Below are 8,546 nucleotides of genomic sequence, written 5' to 3' on the forward strand. Positions count from 1 at the left end.
CCGAAGGGAGAGCTAGAGAGGACCCAGAAGGAAGAAAAACGCTAGTCCAATCGGCCCCCCCAGCTGCGGTTGGCTCCGTTGCGAGTGATCTCTCTCTCTCTCTCTTCTACTTTCTTCTTCTTCTTCTTCTTCCCCCCCCCCCCCTTTTTTTTCTCTTCCTGTCACCGCCACTGCAACCAGTTGCAACAACAAATCTGAACCCACCTCCGAAGGGAGAGCTGGATGCTAGTCCAGTCGGCCCCTTTGGCTGCAACTACCTCCATTGCGAATGAAAGTTTCCAACATTTTAGAGTGGAAGATTTGCAACTTTTCAAAGTGGAAGATTTGCAAGATAGAAGCTAGGTTTAATTCAGAGTAGAAATGCATAAATAGAGTGGAAGTTTCCAATGTTTCAGAGTGGAAAATTTGCAAGACAGAAGCAGGAGAATTTTAGGGAGAGTTCCAGTCTTCTACAGAGAAAAAACTAGGTCCATTGAAAGGAAGAGTTTCAGAGCAGAAACAAAGTGGAAAGCTTCACTTTTACTCTATGACAACCAAACGTCATCAGTGTAAAAATTCAAATCCATCTGGTTTCATTTTCCATCGACCACTGAACCGGACTACCTTTTTCATCGATGTAAAAATGAATTTACACTTCAAACAAGTGCAGCCTAAGGATAAAAACCAGCCAATTTTACATTTTTTTATTAAATCCTTAATTCATGTTCAAGAGCAGATTACCTTCCCCGATTTTGTTATAATGAGAAGTTATTAAAAATATTGGAGAAGATGATCTCAATCATCTCATGGCCCTGTTTTTGTTAAGTTTGCTTTCTTCCCTTCCCTATTATAATATATAGTGGTGATGTGCAATCTGCCTGCTCCCTCGTGTCTAATGAATGGGCTCGAACTAGGATCTGATCTAGTAGTGCTGAGCTTCAGGCTGCCATCCAATAGCTCTCCTAGGAACGGGTTAGAATTGGAGAGTTTTTGGCTGAGCCGATGCTTGTGTAGGTGGGACTGAGCCGTATAGGTGAGTCGGTTGCCAGGTCGCACATTGCATGTTTTATTCAGGTCGCATATATTTCTTCTTTTTGTTAGCTCAGTGACTGATGTCTCTGTCTCTGTAGGTATGGCAAGCTTGTCCACTATGATGTCTACTGAGGAGGAGTTGAGGTCTTCTTGCAAGAAGCATTGAGCTAAGCGTAGGTCATCTAGGGGGAATGTTTCTTCATCTAGGACCCCTCCGGTCATCGACCGGGAGGGGGAAGGGGACTCGATGTGCATCGAGCAACATCCGCTAGAGCCATAGGTCGCCTAGGAGGAGCGGGAGGCTGGTCCCTACGTTTCTGCCATCCCCCCCCTTTGTTCCCAGTATTCTTGACGTGAATGTTATTGACCGAGTGAGCAATGCTCGCATAGCTCTTCGGCTGGGCAGGGGCATACTTCTTCCTGAAGACATGCGACGGTTTAGCGAGCTGAATCTCGTCAAAACTGGGGACTGGTTGACATAGTGTATCATCCATGTCTATTTCTCTTCCTATTGAAATTCCTTGGATCCTTTTGCGAGGCGTCTTACTTTGTTTCTGGTTTTCGCAGGCAAACACTTACAGCCATGTTTTTCTGGACCGAGCTCACTCTAGGCAGAAGGAGAGGGCCAACATGCAAGCTAACCTTGATCTTCTCAACGCCGAGGTGCAGAAACTCAGGATTGATTCGGAGGGGGAGCGTCTGGAGCGCTAGCGCCTATATAATGCGAACCTGAGTCCTCAGCCCAAGCAGACCCAGTCCCAACGCGAGCTGAGCGAGTCTTAGTTGAAGTGTGCCCAGCAAGTGTGTCTTGGAGCTAAGCAGGCTAGGGAGGAGGTTGTTTCTATTTACTTGCAATATCCCGCATACGGGAAGGAAAGGGCATTGGATGGCATCCCTTCGATGAAAAGGGGATTCAAGCTATGTTGCTACTATCTAAATTCTTTGTACCCCGATCTTGACGTCAGCTCCGTCACAACACACAAGGTCCCATGCGAGCTCGTCATGTAGGTGGACGAAGAGCCTTTGACCCCAGAGGAGGAGGAAGATGGTGAAGAGGGGGTCGAAGAAGGAGGCGACGAGTAGGGCCTGGATGAGGACGACAGTAACGAGTAGGTCGCTCTGTAGCTCGACCGGTTGTCTAGTGGAATCGATGATGGTTTCCCTTTTACTGTTCCGGGGGATTCGTGCTCCTACAAGATTTCTAGGGCCTATGTGCCCTATATTGTTTTAACTTTACTGATCCTTCCTTTATTCTAGCTGCTGCTTGGTCCACTTTTTGTAAGGCCGTTTTGCTCCCTTTTACTAATAAAAATAGTTATTCTCCATGGTACCTCTTGCTTATCCTGCTAATGTTGTTCAGCTCACTTATGCGATTGAAATGTCAATCTATGCTATTAGTTGATTCTGGCGAGTTCACAGCTCGAAACGCTTTCCATCAGAGATAATATCTACACAAGTTGTCCACATTCCAGGCCTGGGGCACTACCTTCCCGTTAAGTGTTTCGAGGTCGTACACATTCCCACCTATGGTTTTAGAGACTCAATAGGGGCCTTCCCAATTTGAACCGAACTTCCTGACACCGAGCTCAGGTACCGTAACCTTTCTGAGTACCAGGCCGCCAACTTTGAAGTTGCGTTTCCTGACTCGGGCATTGTAATACCGAGCTATACGTTGTTGGTATGTTGTTGTCTAAATGTAGGCAAGGTCCCTAGCTTCTTCTACTAAGTCAAGGTTAGATCGCAGCTCTTCCTCATTTGAGTCTTCGACATACACTTCAGATCACAATGTCAAAATCTCCATTTCAATTGGTATTACAGCTTTATTCCCGTAGGTTAGGTTGAAAGGCGTCTCACCTATCACTATTTTGACGGTGGTCCTGTATGCCCATAGCACGCTGGATAGCTCATCCACCCACAAACTCTTAGCTTAAGAAAGTCGAGCTTTGAGTCCTCATAGAATAGCTCTGTTGGTGACTTTAGCTTGTCCGTTAACTTGAGAGTGTGCCACTGAGGTGAAGTTTTGTCTTATCCCCATTTGAGCACACCAATTCTGAAATTTAATGTCTTTGAATTGTTTTCCATTGTTTGAGATTAACACTCTAGGTAGGCCAAACCTACAAACTATGCTTCGCTAGATGAACTTCTAGACATTGCGAGTTGTTATCGTGACTAGGGGTTTGGCTTCCACCCACTTAGTGAAGTAATCTACTACCACCACCAGAAATTTTTTCTATCCTTTAGTTGGTGGGAAGGGTCCCAGCAAGTCTATGCCCCATTATGCGAATGGCCATGGGCAGGTCAAGTACCTCAGGTCGGCGGCAGGCTGGTGTGGGATGTTTGCATGTCGTTGACACTTGTCACATCGCTAGACCAAGTCGGTTGCATCTGCCTTCATGGTGGGACAATAGTATCCTTGTCATAAAGCTTTCTGAGCAAGTGCTCTGCCCCCCCATGTGTCCTATGTAGAGGCCTTCATGGATCTCATGCAGGACTTGATCTACTTCAGCTCTCCATAGGCATCACAGATAAGGTAACTTCAAGGAACTCCTATAGAGCAGCTCGCCTACTATCACGTAGCGAGTTGTCTATCGTTCTATTCGCCAAGCTGCGTTCCTCTCTGTCAAGAGTGTTCCGTGTTTCAGGTAGTTGTAGATCGGGTCAATCCAGCTCGGCTTTGTGTCAGTTATATTGGCGACCTCTTCACCCCCATTATCTATCGAGGGGCGAGGTAGCTCTTCTATGTAGACAGTTTGCTTTGTCGAGTCAATCGTGCTCGCAAGTCTAGAAAGGGCATCAACCTCTGTGTTTTCTGATCTCGGAATTTGTTGGAGGTACCAAGAGTCGAAGCTGGGAAGGAGCTCTCCCACCTTACCCGGGTAGGCCGCCATGGAGGGTTCTCGGGCATCATAGTCCCCATTTACCAAATTCATGAGGAGCTGCGAGTCGCTGCAGACTACTAGGTGTTTAGCTCCTACCTCTTTTGCTAGTGCCAACCAACCAACAGGGCCTCGTATTCAACCTCATTGTTCGAAGCTCGGAATTGGAACTGGAGCGCGTACTCCAGCTTTATGTTGCTAGGACCATAGAGTATTAACCCAACTCTGTTCCCACCCTGGTTGGATGAGCCGTCCGCATGAAGTACCCAGGGCTTGTCCCAACCTGCTATCTTGCGAGTTGGAGGAAGTGCTACACTGGAAGAAGCTTCTACTTCTAGCTCTATCAGTTCGGGGGTGGCGAGCTAAAGGTACACTCGACAATGAAATCTGCCAGGACCTGAGTTGTTATCGCTGTGTGCGGTTCATATTGGACATCGTATTCACTAAGCTCGATTGCCAATTTGGTGTGTCTCCCCAAGACCACATGTTTCTGAAGGACTTGCTTCAGAGGTCGGTTGGTTAGTACTATAATGGTGTGGGCTTGGTGATAACTTTGTATTTTGATGCCTTAAGGGCACCATTTCAGAGGTATTTTCAGCCTTAGAATAGTCAAGTGTGCCCTTTTCCCAGTTAAATTCAATGTTGTGACATCTGAGGGTCTCTATGCAACTTTTGTGGAAAACTGGGGAAGTTACATGGCTGAAATGCAGTTTTTGGGAAGTTGGTGTGAAGTCCAGCTGAGAGAGGGGGTGTTTTTGTGAAAAACTAAGAACAGAATGGCGCCCCTCCTACTATCTTAGCATGCTCCCCTCTCATTAGCAAACCCTAGGGTGTCTTCTAGATCATTCTTTTCATCCTTAGCAAACCCTAGCCGCCCCTAGCTGCTCAATCTCCACCTTCCATCCCTTCTAATCTTCACCATTCATTTTAGGGCACTCTCTTTTTAGCTTTTTAACCCTAGGGCGCCACCTAACTTCTAATCCTAACCATTCAGCCCCAAGTCATTAGATCTCAGCCCTCCATTCCATTTTCTATCTCAGCCATCCATTCTAGGGCGCCACCCACTCCTTTTAAGCTCCACCTTTCAACCCTAGGCGCCTAAATCTCCACCCTCCATTTCTGGGCACCCAAATCTCAGCCCTACATAATATTGGGCGCCCTCTCCTTCTCTTCTCAGCCTTAGGATCAACCCAGAACCATCCTAACCCTTCATTAGAAACCCTAGGGCACCCATATCTTTGCTAAAACCCAGCTACCACCCTCCTCTTTCTCTCTAATCCCAGTTGTGTCCATCCTTCTCTATAAAAACAAGCCAAGGGCTCCTGAGAAGGGGTTGGATTCTATCCTCAAGTAAGATGGAAGGCTAATCTTGAGAAGTTCAAGGGTAGAGGAAGAAGAGGACGCCCAGGCAAGAGGAGGAGTTCCTTCTTTCAGTTTGCCTAAGCCACTACTGCCACCTCTGGATTTGGATCCCAACCATTAATCTTAGATTTAATTTTTGTTCTTCCATTTCCAGTTCCGTTTTTTCCTTTCTACAATTTACTTTCATTCAGTTTGATTTTTGTTTTCTTTTCTACAGATCTGGAATTCAGCCAAATAAGACAGAAGGCCTAGCTCGAGAAGTTCGAGGGTCAAAGGAGAGATCCGGAGACTACTACCTCTAATTGGATTACAAACTTTTTTTTTCGTTCCTTTTATTTATTTATTTATATATTTTTTTGCACTTTTCACTTCCAGCACTATTCGAATTTTCATTTAATTAATTAAATTCTATGTTTCTACAACTCTCAATTGTATTCTCTTTCCCGGATTTAAGTAAATAACGATTTTTCCCCAGCTTCCCTGTGGATACGACATGTTCTCACCATTTACTGTGTTTGTAATTATTTGAGTATCGGAAAAAAATTTATAAATATTAAAATCGGTGTTCTAAAGTGGTTAACAACACGCTTTCGGCTACACCAAGTTTTTGGCGTCGTTGCGGAAGCACCGGAGAAAATTTTTTTTTTGCTTTATCCAAATCTGTTTCATTATTTTTTTTATTTTTGTTTTATTACTTGATCTGTTATCGCATATTAATTCTTACTTCTCTTTGATTTTGCAAGACGAAATAGCGAAAGGTGGGGTACCGGAGCATTGCGGGACTGCGGGAGAGAAGAGAAGAGAAGATTAATTGGATTGCGTTTTAGGTGTAGTCGTCCCATTCTATTTTTTTATTTTTTTATTTTTATTTTTGAACTCTGTTTTTTGGTAGAGTAGTGATTTTTGAAAATTAATTAATTTTTTTCTAGATCCGATTTATTTTTTTTAGTATTATTTTTCTTTCGTTTTGTTTCTAGATCTATTTTCTTGTTTATTTTAATTTCTTATTCGAATTTCTATTTTAGTAGGTTTGTTTTTTTATTTTCAAATAAAGAAATTTTGCTTATTTTATTTTATTTTTTTATTTCCACATAATCATGTTTTATTTTATTTTCGGTTTCACCTTTTGAGTAGCTATTTTTTTCTCTCTTGTTAGAATTTATTTTTGGTAGTTGTTAATTCTTTTTAGCACAATTAATTTTTTTATTTTCTATTTGAAATAATCATTTGTTACTTTATTTAATTTCCTTTTTTAGTTATTTAATTGAATAATTAATTGTTAAATAGGAAATTGTTCATGTTTTTGAATTTAAATTTAAATTTTAATCTGAATCTGAATTTGAATTTGAATTTGAATTTAAATTTCAAATCTTGAATTTCAAAAAAAATTAAAATAATAAAAAAATAAAATTAAAAAAATTAATTAATATTTTAAAAGTTTTTCATTTGCATTCGTACATTTAGGGTGTGATATTCTAGAGCATGCATCATATATGTTTATTTAATTGCTGAAATTATCATTGTTATTTGTGAATGTATTAGGTTTTCTTTTATTATATTAATTGTTTCTTTTGCTTTATTATTTTATGTTTAATTGCTAAATTGCATATTAGAAATAATTGTTCATGCATTGTAATTAGTGGCATTTTCTTTGTTTATTTTGTTTCTTTTCCGTTAATCCATTTAAGGGCAATCCAACTTAAATAAGATAAGGTGGGGATTTCATCACCCATCCTTGGCCCAAAAATCACCACCCTTCACATGCGGTTCACCCTAAACCCTAATTTAAAATTTGGATGGCAAGACCATTTAGGGAGCCTCACATTTGGTTCAAAGGTGTGTTGAATTTTAGGGAAGCTTGTAATTATTTTCCATAACCGGCAGTTGGTGTCTAAGGAAAGAGGTTAAATGGCTACACCTAAGCGGGTTTTGTGGTTACTTAATTAGGTCCTTGCGAGAGCAAGGGGAGCCTCCCACATCCCCACCTTTACCTGGCTAACCAAAAGAAGTGGTATAATTCCAAGTGAACCTAAGAGGATTCACATTGGTTGAACCACTAGTTTAGGAAACCCTAGGTTAGCCCATAAGTCGTGTGTGTGAATTGCTTGCATTTTTTTTAAATATAAAAATTCAAATTTGAATTTAAATTTCAGGAATTTACATTTCAAAATCTGAATTTGAATTTAAATTTCAAAAAAAAGAGAAAATCAAATATATATATATATATATATAAATTTTTCAAATTTGAGTTTAAATTTCAGAATTTAAATTTCAAAATCCAAATTTGAAATTAAAATTCAAAAATTTCAAATTCAAATTTCAACAAGAAGAAAAAGGGACTTCTGAGTTGTATGTTGGGAAGGAGATCTTTAAGGAGAGAAACTATAGAACCCATACCCGAAATAGAGAGATACCTCCATCACCAACAACGCAACCAAATGGCCGGAATCAATGATGCCCAACCCAGAAAGTTGAAGGAATACTTCACTCCAACCCAATATAACCCTTCATCCTGCATACAGTTGCCATATACTCAAGCCTTACAGTGTGAGATTAAGTCGAGCACAATCCAGATTCTCCCCTCTTTCTATGGGAACCCAAGTGAGGGCTCATTCAAACACATAGACGAGTTTCAGGAAATTTGTTCCACCGTAAGGATCCAGAACTTCAATGATTGTGCCCTTAGATTGACTCTTTTTCCCTTCTCCTTGAAAAATAAGGCCAAACACTGGTTGGGAACTATAGGGAGACCTATTAGAACTTTGGAAAAATGCAACAAGAATTCCTTTGAAAGTTCTACCCTATAGGACGAACCAATACCGTGAGAAGAGCTATCACTGGATTCACCCAAACACCAGGTGAACAAATTCATGAGGCTTGGGAGAGAATGAAGGAGTTAATGAGAAAATTCCCACACCATGGCCTGTCCAAGTGGCAAATTGTCCAAGCCTTCTGTGAAGGTTTGATGGATCAATACAGGCAAATGGTAGATGCATCTTGTGGGGGGGGCATTTATGAGCAAAAGTGACGATGAAGCGTATGCGCTTTTCGAGACCTTGAGTGAAAACACCATCAATAATGCATCCTTATATTCCTATGAAAGGTCGGTGGGACCCAAAAAGAGGGTAGGGCTCTATGAAGTCAGGAATAATACAGAGCCCGAGGCAAGAATGAACTTGAATGCCATCTCGAGAAAATTGAACAGGGTAGATCTTCTATTCCAAAAGCTTGATCAGTTTTTCACCTTTAACTAGCAATCGGGCCCATCTACACCCTTTCCTAAAGTTTTCTCCATTT

The 8,546-nt window shown here is 41.5% G+C and overlaps 1 non-coding gene across 1 annotated transcript; it reads right to left on the reverse strand.

The window, feature by feature from the left end:
• Positions 1-8,067: 8,067 nt before the first annotated feature.
• Positions 8,068-8,174, reverse strand: LOC148791849 (small nucleolar RNA R71). The gene has a single exon (XR_016076860.1). It is a non-coding gene; the product is annotated as a small nucleolar RNA R71 (small nucleolar RNA).
• Between the last annotated feature and the right edge of the window lie 372 nt (positions 8,175-8,546).

The sequence above is a fragment of the Nelumbo nucifera genome, chromosome 5, assembly GCF_055504915.1.
Source record: "Nelumbo nucifera cultivar China Antique chromosome 5, China Antique-T2T, whole genome shotgun sequence".
NCBI lineage: Eukaryota > Viridiplantae > Streptophyta > Magnoliopsida > Proteales > Nelumbonaceae > Nelumbo > Nelumbo nucifera.